Source organism: Trachinotus anak, unplaced genomic scaffold (assembly GCF_046630095.1).
Source record: "Trachinotus anak isolate AG129_WGS33_773 ecotype Australia unplaced genomic scaffold, CSIRO_AGI_Tana_v1 ptg000019l, whole genome shotgun sequence".
Lineage (NCBI taxonomy): Eukaryota > Metazoa > Chordata > Actinopteri > Carangiformes > Carangidae > Trachinotus > Trachinotus anak.
This window is the reverse complement of record NW_027273870.1, coordinates 15,234,139-15,252,261: the sequence shown is the minus strand read 5'-3', so window position 1 is coordinate 15,252,261 and position 18,123 is coordinate 15,234,139. Positions and strand designations below refer to the sequence as shown.

Genomic DNA, 18,123 nt, shown 5'->3' with positions numbered 1-18,123 from the left:
CAGGTGGCAGCAGAGCGACATACCCAGCAGGCATGTTTCTGTAGCAGACTTGATTGGCCCATTTTTACCAGCAAATCCCCCAAAAGCGCCCCCCTTCATTTATCTCTCTGTCTCATCCAAGACAGGTTTTCAAGCAAATGATTCCTCCTGGCCAAGGAAAACAGTGGAAAAAAACTATCAATATTTTTTTTTTTTTTTTTTGATAGATCAAGCGTGCAGACGGTTAAAAAAACATGAAAAATCTCATCCTCTTCTATTTCAGCTCCCACTTTTCAACTTCATGTTCCAGGATGAACCATGAATAAAGGTAAGAAAGTCGACTTCAGCTTGACCTTATTTCGGTGTGTTTTAAGATGCAGGTTGTTCTGTCTGTTTGTCTGGATGCAGGGACATCTGGGTCCAAACACTGCAGGGGGAGCATCAGTGTATTTAGTTGTATACACGTTTGAGGGTGTGTGTCTCTGCTTTCTGACAGATGTTGTAATGACTTGATTAGCCGTCTGGCTGCCAGTTTCTCTGTGTGAGGTTGCTATAGTGACTGAAGGGTGAGCGTTGGGGAGGCCAGAGTGGAATATGAGGGTGCCGAGGATGAGGAGAGGGGGAGGAATAGGAAATGAAGTGCCTCGTGCCTCCGGCCTGTGTGTGTGTGTCTGTCTGTCTCTGTTTTCGTGTGCATGAGTGGGTGTGTTTGTGTGATGTTTATGTCTGTTTGTTTGTTAGTGTATCTGTACAAAGAGCAGCAGCATTGAAGAGACACTCATCTGTGTAATTGGGATTACACATCGAGTCTGCCTGGCTGTGACGGGGATCCTGCGGTGGCTGGAGTGTGGGCTGGGGGTAACCTGCTCTGCCTCACAGACCAACACCATGAGTGGGTCACACTTCGTATCACTTATCACTTAAATTGACACGTCAGTGGAGCTGTTGTGCAAACTGGTACAAGCAAGAGAAATGCCCCCTGCCTTTGTGAGCACAGGGACTGTACAAAGAGTGCAGTGTGCAGCACCAAGCTTGAAGCTTCAACTTCAGGTTGCTCATCATTTCATGTTTGTGTTCTAAGGAAGTGGTTATCAGCCTCAGGGTCAATGTCCCCACAAGAGGTTGAAAGATAAGTCTGAGGGGGCCTGAGATTATTGACAGGATTTGCTACACAAAATTTTTTTTTTTTTTTTTCCTCTACTGTTTGCTTTTCTTTTGTGTAATACCTGACAGTTTTATATCCTCAGGCCTTGAAAAAAGTTATTTAAATGTAACAATCTGAGAGGAGAAAACTCTGCTTGGTTGAAATTCATATAAATCAGAGATGTCTGGCAGTTTTGTTTTAAGGAGTCTCAAACCACGCATGCTTCCCAGATTGTTTGTGTAGCTCAACTTCAACTTTTCTCTCCTGTTACCGATTCCAGTATCTCAGCTCAGGATATCTGCTGGTCTGGAGTACTGATCCAATACCACTGTTCTCCTAAAATCTTCAAGTCTGAATACCTCACTGTGTGTAACTCATTTGAGTAATTTTTCTGTAAGGCAACATGAGGTACGTGATCGCTGTGGTGCTAAAGACCGAGTCAATGGCCCACTGTGACAGAGTGAATGTGACTGATAACACAAACACAGAATTTTTTACCACAACGTTTACAAAGAAACTGCATTTATTGTGAATTGGTCACATTATAGCCTATGCCTCATCCATTTGATAAGTTTATACTGCTGTGATTTGCTAATTTTGTTGAAATATTCTTCACATACACACATGTTGAAACTATTTGTTTTCTACACACACACACATGCACACACACACACACACACACACACACACACACACACATATATATATATATATATGTACACATTTATACTATTTATTAAGCCCTTAATCCACAGAGGATGCACACAGCCCATACTCAGAAACTGCCCTAAAACAAGCCGTCAGGACTTCCATGAATTTGTGATGTCACAACAAAGCAGTCACCGCCCTCAGCTATGCCCCCAGCATGGCCCATCTCTATTGAGTACTATAACACTACTACTTTAACACTATTCTTCTACCAATTATTACATTTATCTTGCTGTTTTAAGCGTCTAGCGTCCCGTTGTCACTTGGAATAAAAAAATAAAAAAAAACAGCTATTTTTATGGCTGTGTGTGTGTGGACTGCAAACTTGCTTACCCCACAGTTCAGGGATGATATCCACTGCCTTGAGTTGCAGCTCTGAAAAAAGGACTACCTGTTTGATGGCTTTGTCTCTGTAGCTGTTGCCCAGGCAAAGCATACTTCGTATATGCAGTCTTCCACTCTTGCTGTCCCAGCTGCCCAATCACCCGCCTACCTGGTGTCCCAAATGGTCTCAGATTCTGTAGCTATGCAGGCTTCCCCGGTTGGCCTCGACACACACTGGCACACCTGGAGGGTCGACCAGCCGAGGAGAGTAAGCTGGAGGCAGGGGCAGCTGGCTCTGCTACTTCTGCATTGGACCTCGATGCTGCAACACTGTGGACGGTCAATCTGAAGCCACCATATGATCCAGGGATTTGATCATCCTTAAGGCTCCGGCGTATAGCTCCACACCAAATCTAGCTGGAGCATTTTAGTCTGAATTTGACCGTCTGTTCGGCTCATTTCAGCGCTGACTGACCATCGCCATTTGCGTTTACAGTGACTTTTACCAGGCTGCAGTAGTCGGCTACAGTGCGTTCACCTGTGGTTGGCCTGTCTGTGCGTCACTCAGATAATGGACAGCCAATCAGAAAGGAGGGTTAGGGTTAGGGTTCTTGCTAGAGCTCCAAAGAGAAGCATGAGAGAGGAGATGTAAAACTACACTGAGATGGTTTTTGGTTCTCAAAACCACAAATATGTCTTGTTATGGACATCAACAGTTCAAATAAAACACAGGAGTGTAAAATATGAGACCTTCAACATAAGCTTATTGTGTCCTTTTGGTTTGATTGGCACATGTATTTGCCCTTATAACTTGTTATTGTTATATGAGTAATACTGCTGTGAAATACTCTCTTTTTTTCTGAGAATTCAGTGAAATTCAAGAAAATGCTAAATGTTAAATGTAATGCAAATGTGAAAAAATAGAAGACAGAATTATTAAAAGAAATATGCGGTTGCATTAAAATGTTGATATTTTAATCACTGAGGTTAAAAACAACCTGTCAGAATGAGTTGACGTGTTCCCAGGGGGGCACCTTAAGTGAACTAATCTCATTTTTCTTGGCAGTTTAAAGCAACCTTTAGGCTCTTTTACCAGTACACACAGCAACCCATCTTCATGCGTGTCTCCTGTATCTCAGTGTGCAGCCTTCTGTGTATAATAGTCATTGTGAGAGATATAATGTGCTGTACCATACAGGGCTGGCTTCACACAGGGATTACACCTAGATGATTCTTCAATAGAGAATTTAGTCTCGGGTAGCCGAGCTTAATCCGCGCCTGTGGAAGCGGACCACAGTGCTGTGGAGCTGTGGCCAGATATGACAGAGAACAGAGAGCAACCAGATTAGTTCTTACTAGAAAGAGGGCTGAGCTTGAAGCCGCTTGACAGAGCGTCTTTTGACAACTCCTCCCAAATCTCTCCACTCTCTCTAATGACATCTGAGGGAAACATTGTTCCCCTCTCTGTCTTTTTGGCTCTCTCTTTCTCTCTCCCACACTGTCCCTGTCTCTCTGTGTGAGGTGAGTATAAGAAAAAGACAGAGATAGAGTGTGTGTGTGTGTGTGTGTGTGTGTGTGTGTGTGTGCGCGCGCGCGTGTATCGCTTCATTAGGTTGTAGATTTCTGGGTCATTCATAGCCTTGTTCCCTCTGTCTCAGATGCTGTAATTACCCTCACGTGAGTCACATCTGATAATTAGGATGGTCCGAAAAGGACTTAGTCGCACACACCCACACAGTGTGCGCGCCTACACATGTGACACACAAGCACACGTACACACACACCAGTCATTAGTGGAGAGCTTAACATACAGTACAGTGCTAATGGGATTATCATTGCTGAGGGTCCCACTCATCAACCTCTTATTCCTCTCTCTATTCATCATCAGGCACCATTCTTAAACACTGAGGAGACATGATCTCTTTCTTTCTTTCTTTCTTTCTTTCTTTCTTTCATACACTGCATCTGAGGTCCCCAGTTTGAGTCCAGCTGGGACTTTCCTGTCTGTCTCTCCTCTAAATGCCTAAAAATGACTAGAGTAACTTGGCACCAGGCTGAAATGCTCTGATTCACTTGGTTGACACATTGGTTGAATGTTTCAAGCCTGTTTCTCCTCTGACCACACCCAGCATCACATGGCTGTGATCAGAAACATGCTGGGTTACACCTTCATGTACACCTAACAGTGATGCCACAGGGATCTGGAGCCCACCTGTGCATCACCACAACAAGGTGAGAAATGTAACCTCTGGAGGTCAGCAAAAACAAGATGTTCATGGGCTGTTAAGTTGCTCTTAGATTAGAGTCTACAACCTTTTGTCAGGTGACCTCAGAAATACAGGCGCTTTCTGTTTTCTGATCCATTCAATCATCTCGTGCTTATCTTGCGACCCCTTGAAGGGTACCGACCCCAAGGTTCGGAGCCATTGCTCAACTGTATAAGTCACACAATATTAAGAAAAAGAGCTTAGTTAAAATAAGCCCTGTTCTGCATCACAAATAGTGGCTGTAATAGGAACGCCAAATCAGTTCTAAGAGTAAACACTTGTTACAAAATGTAATTCTGGGTTTGTAGCTGGTCAACAAGCCTTAAGATGATAATGGAAGAATATCCCCACTCTGTGATAAGGATATGAGGATGGGGGGGGGGGGGGAAGGAAGGTTGGGGAAGGAAGTAACTTTGAATTGTTGTTCTGCTGTTTTATCCTTAGTTGCACTGACATATTCATCTCTCTCCATCTCAACCACTCTCTGCCCTCTCTCCCATCATCACTGCACCCATTTCATCAGCTCATTTAAAAGTAATATTACCCATAACCATTCAATTTTCACTGTGTTTACTCTGTTGACTGAAATGGTAATGGAGATATTGACAGTGGAGTGCAGAGTGATTCTGTCCAGGCCACTGTGTTGAGTGGTTCAGTGGAGAGGATTGGATGACTGGAGGGCTATCTATGGTATTACATATAGTGTGGAAGGCGTGGGAAAGAGAGGCCCTCTGAAAGGCAAAAGCTTAGACCATGCTTCACATACACAGACATGAAGAGACAACTCACACAAACACACACTCATGGATACATACACAGATACACACACACAGGCAGTGGATTAGGATGGGGATTATAGAAGCATAGCTGTAAAACAGGCAGAGACAGATCAGTGTCATACACCATAAACACACACACACTGAATATGTATTAAGAATGTACAGTAAGATGGATTTATTCTGGGGTGGATCGGATGGTGACTTAAGTTCATGCATGGTGACCGAGCACTATTCAATCTTAAATAGGAAAACAGTTCAATAGGACCGCAAAGAAGCTTTAACAATCAATTATTAAACCGGAATGGCAGGAGATTTCATGTCTGCTACGGGAAGTATTTTATAATTTTCATGAATTTCAGCTCTCTATTGAATTACCTTTTTTTCTTTATTTTATTTTATTTTTACAGAGAGAACTACAATAACTTTGAAATGTTTTGTTTTATGTTCAGAATCTACTCAGCCGTAATATTCAAGAACAAAAACCTTAGCATTTTACCAAGAAAAAAAAAACACCACACCTGCAGCACCAGTTTTAATAAATGGTGCGCCATGAGTTTGTTTTACCTTTTTTTGGCAGCCTCATCTGAAAGGAAAGCAGGATGCAGGACATTTATAGAAGATTGGTCAAAGCCTAGGATGTGTTTTCCCAACTGTGAAACATCTGGAAGTCCCACGGATATACTGTAGCTTAGCAAGACTCACTCTTGCAGCTCTGTGAGACTGTACTAAATGATAACACCTGCATGCTAACAATCTCACAATTACAATGCTAACATGCTGATGTTTGTGTCAGTTGTGTTGTTTACCACATTCACTGTCGTAGTGTAGTGTGTTAGCAAGATAAAGATTTGCTAAACAGCAAGAATAACAAAGTAAGAATGGATGTACACAGTAATGGACAGAATTAAATTTTGACCTGAAAGTTGAAAAGTTAGGGTTAAGGAAGTTCATCCGTATGGGCTAATGTCTGAACCAGTTATACTGGTAATCAATCGAAAAGTTGTCAAGACATATCACTCAAAAGCAAAATGTAAACCCTATTGCATTAGTGGAAAAGGATTCATCCTACTGGGTAACAGTAATGTCTGTATACAATTCCATGGCAACCCATCCAATAGTTGTTAAGATATTTCAGTCCAAAATGGTGCGACTGACACAGCCATCCTCAGAGCCATGCCACTAGCTTGGCCTAAAGGAAAGGTCTATTTATAAAACAGTAGTAGGAATATCATTAAACTGAAAAAAGGCAGTATTGACCAAGATGGCTGGGCCATCATACCCAAAGCTTCCACTGAGAATGACCCCCCCCCTCCAAAAGAGAACACGGAAGACCAAAAATGACCTATTACTGTGACAGGCGATCTTACCAAGGACAAGGAACAATGCAGACTACTCATATCCCATGGGAGACAAAGGGGATTTTAAGAAGTAATTAAATATATCTAGAATCTAGATGGGGCACTATTATCTACTTGTAACCTCTTTTAAATATTAAAGGTACAGTTCACCCAAAAAACAGTGAACATATGACACATATTTTTTACTTTTTTGTGCAGAGGATCTGAGGTATCTGAAAATTTGTCTCATTTGAATCTTCAGCTGCTACCTTGAAATAATTGAGGGGAACTAACAGCACTGAAAATGTATACTTCTAAAACTTTAACACTACAGTATCTTGTCTTTCTAGCAGGCTTTACTCTGGACAATCACAGGACTTTGTATTAACAGGATCCATCCCTTAAAAATTACAACTTTGATATTGAGGGCAGAGGTAATTGTTGGACGACCATTGGTTTAACTGGTGACCTGCACTGGGACCCAGTAGCTGTCAGGGGCTCATCACACTTGAGTCACTGTCTTTTATATTTTTTATTGTCCTTATTGAAATTTTTCAAAGTTGCATGTTTCATGAAAAATAAATAGTATTTCTAACCACCACTTTCTTTTCAAAATTTACATTGTAAGGCCTGACCGATGAGCTTGTGCCTGCCGTACAGGTTTCTGTCTATGGAGCGGGATCAGATATTTAAATCTAAAGCTACATAATTGTTACCTCTCATATGTTGGATAATGCGCAGCTATATAATCTGTGTGTGTGTGTGAGAACATGTGGCCGGTGTACCATTGATGATGAATGGTGAATTCTATAAATGCAGTGATTTCGTGATCAGGTGCTGTCATCCAATCATTTGTACTGTGTAGACCTATAACGAGTTGTTGTGCTTTCTTGATGATTTGTTCTATGCTTACAGACACATTGTGTAAGATATCTGTACTGGTTGTATGTATTGGTTTGCAAGTATTGACCGGATAAAGTTATTTCAAATGTTTGATAGATGCTGTGGTGGTTTCCAGGACAGGCTGTGAGAGTAGAGTTGATAAATTTGACACTAGAAACAAATTTGCACCGCGCCAATCACAATTATGTTACATTAGTGGTCTGAGGTCATTGGTTTTCTAATGCGCTGAGCACCAACCCCCCCCCACGCCACCCACCCACCCACAAAAAAAAAAAAAAAGATATTGTATCAGGGTTGCAAAAAATCTTAGTGATGGATAATTCACAGCCTGGTGAAAGATGAAGGTGAATTGACCCTTTTAACATCAAAACTTTCTTTTGAGTTTGCAGGGATTGTGACTGAGGTCAGCTTGTACTGTCAAACCAAGACATTCTTCTTTAATGTCCCTATTCTTAAAACACAGCTAGTAAGTGAGGAGTAGTAGAATATCAGCTGTGGTAATGGAAGATTTCTAATTACTGCCTTGAAAATTCAGCTGACTGCCCTGTTCTCAGTGTCCATTCAAACAAAAACAAATCAAATCTATAGCTTCGACTGAAAATGGTTAAATTTCCACCTCTAATTATCAGAGGAGCTTTCGTCCATCAGCTTAGCATCCATAACCGCGAAGGGGCTTTCCATCAAACTGTAACCCATATCATAAAGCTTAGTGCAGTGACCACATACATGCGCACCCACATAATGAGAAAATGAGAAGGAACGATTCACCTCTCCACTACTCACCTTGTTAATTTGAGCAAATTGCCGAGTCATTGAAAGCAATGCACTGCTGTGAGTCAGAGTAGATATTGCCACGCATGTGCCCTATACTGTGTGTTCCTGGAGCTGAAATGCAAAGTGATACTTGTCATATAATGTTTCAAAATCTGGCCACACACTGGTCACAGCTCGATCGCACACTGCTCACATGATGAAGCACTAGTCAAACGCTGACTGAGTGCTTCAATCTGTGGCCGTCCATGCTTTGGCCCTGCTGCATGAGGCATGTCTTGGTCACCAGACATCTGTCATTGGCGAGCAGCTCACTGGAGGTCTGTGGCTCCCCGTGATCACATCTCCTCTACATCTGTCAAATGTAATCATCAATCTCTCCTTCGTTTCCTTTTATATTCACTCTGCATATTTCTGCCTGGCCTTCTCAAACACTCCTCTCTCTCACCCTCCTCCTCCGCCTCCTCCTCTACATTTCTCCTCTCTTCTTTCAGCATGCTGAAATATATAACTAGCAATTTGCCAATCTCTCCCACTATGACACACATACACACACACACATGCGCGTGCATATACACATGCACACACAGACACATGCAGAGGCATCCAGCCCGCAAGAGCTGCTGTGGTGTATAATGACAGATAATTGGCTATTGTGGGTTCGCCCTCGGCAGCAGGAACCAATCACAGTGACAGCCACTTTTCTGTGACCCGTGTGTGTTCGCGTGAGTGTGTGCACGCGCAAGCATGACTATCTGAATGTGTGTGAAGCACTGATTGTATTTTACTTTGCTGTCTGCCTTTGTTGCTCTGTGTATAGAAGTAATTGCTAGTCAAGCACGTACAGTACGTAACTGACAGCTCTCTTTGTAATTTGTATCTCTGTCATTGCAGCATTTATGTAAACATAAATAAGCTATTCATCTCTACTGTAGACGTATCAGTGTGTGTGTGTGTGTGTGTGTGCGTGTGCGTGTGCGTGTGCGTGTGCGTGTGTGTGTGCACATAGAATATGACTACCCAATGTTATCCGGCATTGTACTGAATAAGAATGCATGCATTTGTACAATCTCTACACAGATGCACTGACATTTTAGGCCTACACAGGTGTAACCTCAATAAAAAATGTCCTTATTTTGTACAGATTACTACTCAGTGCCTCTAATTTTAAATTCTCACCCATTTCGAGGATCCACAGCCCTCCTTATACAATGCAGCCTTGCCGTTCTTCACTAATGTGATAGCTGGTTAGCTTGTGATTCCTCAGTCATTTTGATGGAGTCAGCAGTCCTGGTTAATGACCTGTCTGCTTGCCATTTGTACGGAACTTGTTGACTCCATCTGCTCCAAACTGATCAGAATAATGATTTTATTTATTTATTTATTTATTTAAATCTGGAAAATAATCCTGATGTAGCCAACTTTATCAACTGCAGCCTCTGAAATAACAGCCGTGGTGCAAGTAGGGGATGTCTTCCTCTTTTTTACCTGCTCTCCGCTTTTTCGTTCTGTCCCTTTATCATTCACTCATTCATTCCTCACACCTGTATTCTGTCTGTCTTTCTCTGCTGCTTCCTGTTCGCTCACTGGGTTTTTTTTCCTGTTTTCTCTCTTGCTCCCTGTTTGCACCGATTCTCATTTCCGCTCTTTCAATAGTAGAGAGTAATATGGAGTGCTCATCCAACCCATGCACACAGACTAAATGAGATCCTGTGTGTGCGCGTGATGTGTGCGCATAACTCTGACTCTGTAAATATGATCTTTTCTGCACTGCTAATGCGTGGGTACCATAAAAAATTGTGCGCACTTGCGTGCGTCTGTAGGGAGGGGTTGTGTACTTCATCATACCAGCCAGCTCAATATTCCCAAATGCAATTTCCTCAATGTGAAAAGAGCAGCCTGAATGTTCATCATTCTATACACCCTTCTTAGTGTTCAATAAAAGCTGCTTCAGGACTGCTCGGCTGCTCCGTCTCGTGTTCTTTTTTTTTTTTTTCCTGTCACTCTCTGATTTTCACTCTTTCTGACTCTGTATATACACACACCCACACACACCCACACACACACACACACACACACACACACACACACTCTGCAGAGTCATACCTTCCTGCCATTTGTAGAACACAGCGAATCTGTCTTCTATTCATGATTAAAGTGCATTACACATCACGTTCCCTGTGTGTTTCTTTGTTATGCTGCTTAACATTCTAAACCTATAACATGTAATTCAGCCCAGCTGAGCTCATCTGTACTGTGTTTGTCAAAATCACTTCCACCGATGGACATTTTTACAGTTATGGATAAAAACTCATTTCAGCTCTGAATCCAGTGAATTGATCAATTCCTGATTACAAAAGCTCAGAATTTCTTTTTTTTTTTTTTCTACCAAAGCTAAGCCAGACAAAGATTGCTATTACCAGAGTCAAATCAACATGTTTACAACAGGGGACTCAATCAGTGCCTTTGAACACCTGAATAGCAAAGAAATTATGAAAGAAAGGTTAGGCAGAGACCCAACTGGGAGCAAAAAATGTTGCTTGTCCTAGTACAGTAGTATAATGCAGATATATGATTACAGATAACAATATAGCTTTCATATATAGGTATAATAAACCAGCCAACAGCTTTTCCCCTGACATCCCTCTGACTGCTTAAACTCTCCTCATTAGCTGCATTAGTGTCTCCTTCTGTGAAATTATGGAGGTAATTGTCCAGGTGAATCAAGGGAAGGTGCCATGTCTAATACCAGCCAAGCCACTAATGGTTAGCAGCCCACTGCAGCCTCACATGCCTGGGCAACAAAACAAATGACCGGAGAGTCAGTCTATAAAAGAATGAAGGCATAATGACATAGTGTGTGTCTGTGTGTGAGTAAGAGATCAATGTGTATGTGTGTGTGCAGCCTGTCACATTTACACATTAAGAGAATGGGTGCATGTGTCTATGTCAAAGTGTAATGTTTTTCTGGGTTAAGTGTGTATGGGGGTGGGGGTCGAGTGTCTGTTGGGGAGTAGGGGGTCAAGTGTGTGTTTAGGGCATCAATCATTAAGCGTCAATGTGGGTGCAAGTGGGTGGCACTGTGGCTCTCTATGATGCTGAGATTAGAGGCAATTAATGAAATGTCATGGCTTTAATGGGCCGCTGCTCTGCACCCTGCTCGTAAGTCATGAGATGAGCGTTCAAGGTGATCAAACAAGGACCTGTTTGCTGAGTGTTTTCAAACTTCGTTTCTTTGTCTACTCCTAGTCTTTCTCTACTTTTAGTCCTCTGTCGTCTTCACACAGGAGAATTCAGCAGCCTGAAATTCTCTATCAAGTCAAGTAGGGGTGTGTTGATGCATAATGTTCTTTGGGCTGCAAATAAACATTAGTTTCATTATTGGTTAATCTGATTAATTGATTATTTTCTTGATTAATCAATTTTATTGCATGGTCTTTAAATTGTCATTGTCATCATATTTTCCAAAATTATTCTCTTTACCATCATAGAGGAATGAGAATAAGAATAACACCTAATATTTTTAGAGGCTAGAGGCTTTTTTTTTTTTTTTTTTTTTTGCTAATGATGCTGTTAAATTTTCTGTAACTCAACTAATTGGTTTCACAAATATTTTCAGCTCAGGTGCTCTTGCAGACTGCGTGTCTTTCTGTCTGTGGCAGTCCACTGACCGGTGTGTAAAGAAATACACTTATCTCATGGCAGTAGTTGGGCTTGTCAAAGATGTCAAAGGTGTGAAAGTAATAAAACTAATGATGGTTGCTTTCCATTTACTGCAGGTGTTCCACTCTCATGGCTCTAGCACTGTGTATTCTGACCCACTGTCATGGCCCACTGGCACACCTAAATTGAATGGAGCCATCATTAAAGTTATTTGTTGCACTTGTGTTTTTCCAGTCATGATGGGTCAAAACATCTGCTGTCGGAGAGGTCCGCTGTCACATCGGTAATGGTCAGTCTAAGGTTGCACTACAGTGGATACAATTTCTCCAGTGCCCCATTAGTCCATTGTTCCGCTCAACAGATCCACAAGCCGTAATTGCACCTAGGAAATGTTCACCAAAGTTCACCAGTCCCTCAAGTGTCACCAGGCCAGTTTCTACCTGTTACCTAGAACTTTTGAGCGCTTTAAAATGAGACACCTCAGAAAAATAATTTTCTTTTACTAATGTCAGTAGGTCCTGTTATATTTCTTTGTCAACCATCGTTTTGATGCCTTAGGAAACATTACTGAGATGCCGTTATTGACAGAATTTTAATACTGCAAACCTGTGATCATTGATAATGGTCATAGGCTTGGCAGTTTAAATACACTAAAACTAATCCCAGTTTATGTTCTCTGTGCAAAATGAAACGTCATTAGGTTAAACAACAAAGAAATTATGGATGTACTTTACATTTTTTTTAAATCTACATTACCCTATTTCTAGAACATCAGAGCATTCAAACCTTATGTATTTCTGGTGGTATGATACATGAATAGGACTTACTATCTCCAGATCACAGGAGTAAATCCATAAGTGAGCAGGATATTTTCTATGAAAGGCACACACTCTAAATTGATTTTTTTTTTTTTTTTTAAATCCTATGCTGCAGCGCATTAGCCAGGAGTATTCTATTAAGCCTACTTGCTAACTCCATTGCATATCTTCCCTGAAATGGAGACCCAGTTTAAACTTTACACTTGCCGAAATTTGTATCTTGATGTAGGCTTTTATAGAACACTGATGTGTTGAGCCGGGTTAGTAGACTGTAGACAAAGAGTGCTTAGGAAAGGCAGTGTTCATGCATGACTTAAAAAAAAACACTGACAACTAATAAATTAGTCAATTGACAGTACGCACAGTGTCCCAGCAGGCAGCGTGTGAACCCGAGTGAACATCTGTGTGGACAATCGTGTTTTCACATATAGAGAGCATCCATGCACACAGACACACACACAACACATGCACTGAATATTGAACCCATACAAGCATACATATTTATCAGTGGATCACTTGAATATTTAATCATGAGCTCCCAGATATCAGTGTTTATATGTGTTGACAGTGAGAGGGCCCCGTGGGGTGAAGGAACACCATTTGCAGCACAACTTGCGACATAAGATGTATTTATTAGAGGTATACATCCTTTGCATTGTCTCAGCATAACAATGCTTTGCAGCTCAGTGTGCATGTGCATTGTGTGTGTGCTTGTGTGCGTAATGTGGTGCTATGCCATGAGGCCCATCAACTACAGCACTAGATTCTATTTTAGCCAGCGAAGTTATCTTGATAGCAAAATCCCTTAACTCTTATGAGTCCAGTTATTATCTTTTGACTGTCTGCGTGTGTGACTATGAGAGCAGACACAACTCCACTGTGTATGTGTGGGCATACACATCTGTCTCTGGTGTGTGTGAAAGCTTGCATCCTGGTGTGTGTGTGTGTGTGTGTGTCCCTAGCCTGAGGTTGTGTTTTCTTGTGCCCACTGAGCTAAGGAGTTTCTGCAACAAAAGCACGTTTATGCTTCTCCATCTCATTTACATTGTGCTGATGGGAATCTGCTGCACCACTGATTGTGTTTGGTGTTCTAGGTCAGCACACCCAAATAAGTGTGTGTGTGTGTGTGTGTGTGCGTGTGCGTGCTGCGAGCATGTGCTCAAAGACTAAAAAGTGGTGTCGGAGTCTTTCCTTTTCTCCCTCTTTTGCTGAATTCCTGTCTGTATGTCAACATGAAGTTATTCAAGGAACTCTCACAGGTTTTTTTTTTCCCCTCCAAACAGTACATACATTTTACAATGAGCACACATCATAGTGCAGGCAACAAATCTTACAAAGGTTTTTAGACTCTCAGTAAGCACCAGTCTCTTGCCAGCTTGATGTGCTAGTTATGAACACATTCAGTCATTCATCTGTCAAATCTACCTTTGTTACATCATGATGATGCCTGGCTGCGAGAACAATATCTTACAAACTGTATGATTATCCACCCATCCATTATCTGTACCGCTTATATGTACAGGGTTGCAGGGGGGCTGGAGCCAATCCCAGCTCACATTGGGCAAGGGCTGGGTACACCCTGGACAGGACGCTAGTCTATCTATGACTATCCAACACAGATAAACAACCAAATTCATGCAGTAGAACTACACTCAATTCCCATCCCAATACTTCCCATCTGGGAAGATTTCTGATTTTATTTCACAGTCATCATACAACTGTCTTTGCTGTTCTTAAAGCTGCTGACAGCGTCCTCGCGTTTATTCTGCTAAATAATAGTGAAATATAATTCTTTTGTTATACTGAAATCCCCTCGTGGACTCATTTATGTTCCTGTAGAGAGCAATTTGGAAATTGTCGGCCTAAATAACATGAACTGCACAGGCAATACCCAAGTTCATCAATGAGCTGCTCCTCGGTCAGATTAGATGGATTCCACTTGTCTCCGCAGGTCAGTTGTGCCTGTGACTGCCCCTTTCCTGATCTCCAAAGACCAAACATCCCAGAGACTCTTTAGAGTCTGTTGAGAGACCTCAGCGGAGATTTCAATCTAGGACCGAGTTTCCATTCAATAACTTGAGACGCGTTTGACTGAAATGCAGCGACTGCTTTCGCCCCCGTTGATATCATATAATATTCAAACGACGTGTTGGCTTAAGGTTGACATTAAATCCCTATTGATCCGTGCACCGATCTCCTCGGGTCTATCGGGCCGGTTGCATCTGCCACCGGGGGCGAGGGAGTGAAGACAAGGAGAAACCGGAGTCCCCCCCCCCCCCGCTCCACAGCTACATGATGGACCCCTCAGCATAACGTCGCAGGGATTACGCGCTCGGTTTCTGCAGCTTTAAATCTGCCCCAACTTCACTCCAGCCACCACACACAACTGGGGTGGGGGGTGGGGGGGGGGGGGGGGCGACTTGGCAGTTACCTTACCGAGTCCTGCACACACCGGGTAGGAAATTATTGGAGCGAGAGAGAGTGTGCGATTGAGAGAGAGAGAGAGAGAGAGAGAGAGAGAGAGAGAGAGCGACAGAGAGAGGGGGGGGGGGGGACGCAGACGCACGGTGCCGGATTATTTGGGCAGAGCGGCTGCAGCCACGGTGGATGTTACTCAGACAGACGACGGACGGACTGAGAGCTCGAATCCGTTCACGCTGCGAGTTTTTCCGACGACGGCGCTGGGCAGGGTGCTGATATGGTGAGCGCGTCTCTCGCCGTCCTGTGTGTAGTTTGTGTTGTTGTTGTTTGTTGTTGTTGTTGTTGTTTGTTGTTGCTGCTGCTGACATGCACAGCGCAGCGTTAACTTCTCTATGCTGATCGGTTCCCGTGCAAGGCGCCTGTAACGCATCTGCCCTTATCCATTCAAATGTGTCTGTGTTTGTGTGTGTGTGTGTGTGTGTGTGTGTGTGTGTGTGTGTGTGTGTCAGTCCTCCGGTATCAAACAATTTGACTGACACCTATTATCTGCCATATCTGCCCCCTCCCTCTCTCCCCCCTGCATGGACATTTAGTTGTTTTATACGTGTTTCAGGTGGTCGCCTTGGCTCTAGTCGCACTAATGGAAAATCACTGTGATATTTCTATAATGTTCCCTAATTCAGCACTTAGAGCCGTGTGAGCCGGTCAGCAGTGAGTTCACATCGATCTTCATTCTGCCTAATCAATGATATTTATTATAATCTGTCGTGGCCGTCATGGTGTTATTAATATAAGGGCTTACAGTGCTAAATGACCGTCACCATAGCCTAACACTGAGCTTGTTCTTTATTTCCTGTGGTGTCAGAGATGTTATTCCACAGTAAATTCAGTTTCCTCATGATTCTTGCGTTGCATCCTTGCAAATCTACTGTGAGATTATTGCAGTTCTTCTCACTACAGAGCAGCTCTTGAAATGAGGTTGTTAATGCTGATGAGAGATTAAGGAGGCTGTAAACCGCTTGGTTTGCACTGGGGTTTGGTGCTCCCCCTCAGAACATGCTCAGAGGTATTTTCTCACGATTGAGCCAATGCCACCGGCACAGAGCAGACAGGACAGACGTTTAATGGTGTATTCAGACACAAAGCAGTAAGGATTTGTTAATGGCTGTCAGTTACTTCAGCCAGTTTTCCTGAGTGGGCTTTCTGTGAATTTATGCAAAACTGCATGAACATTTTAGACTCAAATAGGCTACAGTGGATTACGGGGGTGAATTTCTGTCTATGGATTTCCCTCCACCAGCCTGCATCCAATCCATTCAGACACAATTTAAAGAGGTGATTGGGAATTTAAAAAATATATTATAACTGATTTCCATGCACAGTTTTTCTACTTATACCTGTGAGATGTGATGACTGCATACGGTTTGTACTTGACAGTTTGGTTTTGTTAGGCCTTACTTTACATTGGTCTTGATGCCATAACTCAGTCACTGTAATGTGCTGTAATGTGCTGATTTGTGTGTGTGTGTGTGTGTGTGTGTGTGTGTGTGTGTGTGTGTGTGTGTGTGTGTGTGTGTGTGTGTGTTAGACAGCAGTCAGCAGTCTTGCTCTAACACTGTCTATGGCAGCATTACAGACCTCACTAACTCACAAATCAATCATTCAAGTACTTTTACAGCAGTTAGGCTCGAGCATGTGAGATCTAAATGAAGAGAGATAGAGCCTAAGCCTCATGTGTTTGCCAGCGCTAACATATGCAGTTTATGTATTTAGCTTGTCTGCCTTAATCCATATGAAGTGTTGCAATGAAAAACCCACACAGTGGGAGCCATATGTGATTTTTTTGTGTCTAAAGTGGAACATTTATATATACATGAACATGATAATCAAGGGTGGGTGTTTTTTTTTTTAGTTTGCTAAATATTTGACGGTGACTGTCATATGAAATGTGTCGCGTTTTTAAGAATTTCATCACAAGAACTAATTCTGCTGCTCTGTACATGTGTTTGACCACATTAGGCGAGTGGACTACAACCTGTTTTACCACCATAGCCCGCTGCTCTAAGTTCAGAGGTGCCTTGTCACATGCCAGTCTGTGGATGAACAAGTGCTTTACCCCATCTGATCTTCCACTGTGTTTATGTGCTGTGTGTGAATACATGTGCACGTCCGTGTGTGTGTGTGTGTGTGTGTGTATGTGTACATGCGTGCCACTGCAGCTGTTCTCCTCCTCTCAGAGAGATTAAGTTTCGCAAGATGTGATGGATGCCAGTGTCTGCAGAGCCAGCTGTGTGTGTGTGTGTGTGTGTGTGTGTGTGTGTTACATGTTTGTCAGCGCATTTCTCTGTGCACAAATGCACAGCGCTGTGCCTGCGCATGTATGCATATATGTTGTGACCATGTCGGTGCCCTGAGGGTTGGGTCAGGTTAGGAGAGGTGATTTTAAGGTCAGCAATGTTATGAGTTGGTTGGTAATTATAGTGACTGCGCTTTTGGTTCCCACAGACCAGGCCAATGCAGTCTAAACCAGGAAGCAGGTCAACAGAGCCAGATTGCTGCCCGGGTCAACTTGTCCTCCAACAAACAAAAAAAAAACCTGGCCGAGAAAAAAACAAAACACAAGATTATAGAGATCAGAACAGCACAGACAAGACAAGTTTCCCTTTTAAAAAAAAAAAAAATCAGAATTCAGGCCCGATCATTCAGAGGAGTGAGAATACAAGCATACCTACATTTTTTATTCACTGTCTCAACTGCAATTTCAGAGCTGCTTCTCTAGAATCAAACTGCATATGTAAAGGTTTTCAAAGAGGCTATTCTGAGAGACAGACTTGTGGTGAAAACAGCCTGTAACAGTCAGAGTGGGCAGGCAGGAGGCTCCTGCTTCAGCTACAGTTAGTCAGCATCCAGCTGCGTAGCCGCTTGCAAAAGTGATAGGATGTGGAGCCGAGAGCAGAGGAGGAGGTGGACGAGCAGCTGAGGGGAGTGGAGGAGGAGGCACAGCGATGC

At 42.7% G+C, this 18,123-nt stretch overlaps 1 protein-coding gene across 7 annotated transcripts in view; it reads left to right on the top strand.

Annotated features, from left to right (window-relative positions):
* ptprdb (protein tyrosine phosphatase receptor type Db) overlaps positions 1-18,123 on the top strand; it is a 145,153-nt gene that overhangs the window by 41,589 nt on the left and 85,441 nt on the right. For 2 of the 7 annotated variants that reach the window (XM_071503787.1, XM_071503780.1), the window contains exon 5: positions 263-307. The gene's annotated coding sequence lies outside the window, so the exon portion shown is untranslated. Of the gene's footprint in view, positions 1-262; positions 308-15,150; positions 15,395-18,123 lie in introns of those variants that run through there. The other 5 variants (XM_071503782.1, XM_071503781.1, XM_071503779.1 and 2 more) reach the window with 4 other exon arrangements.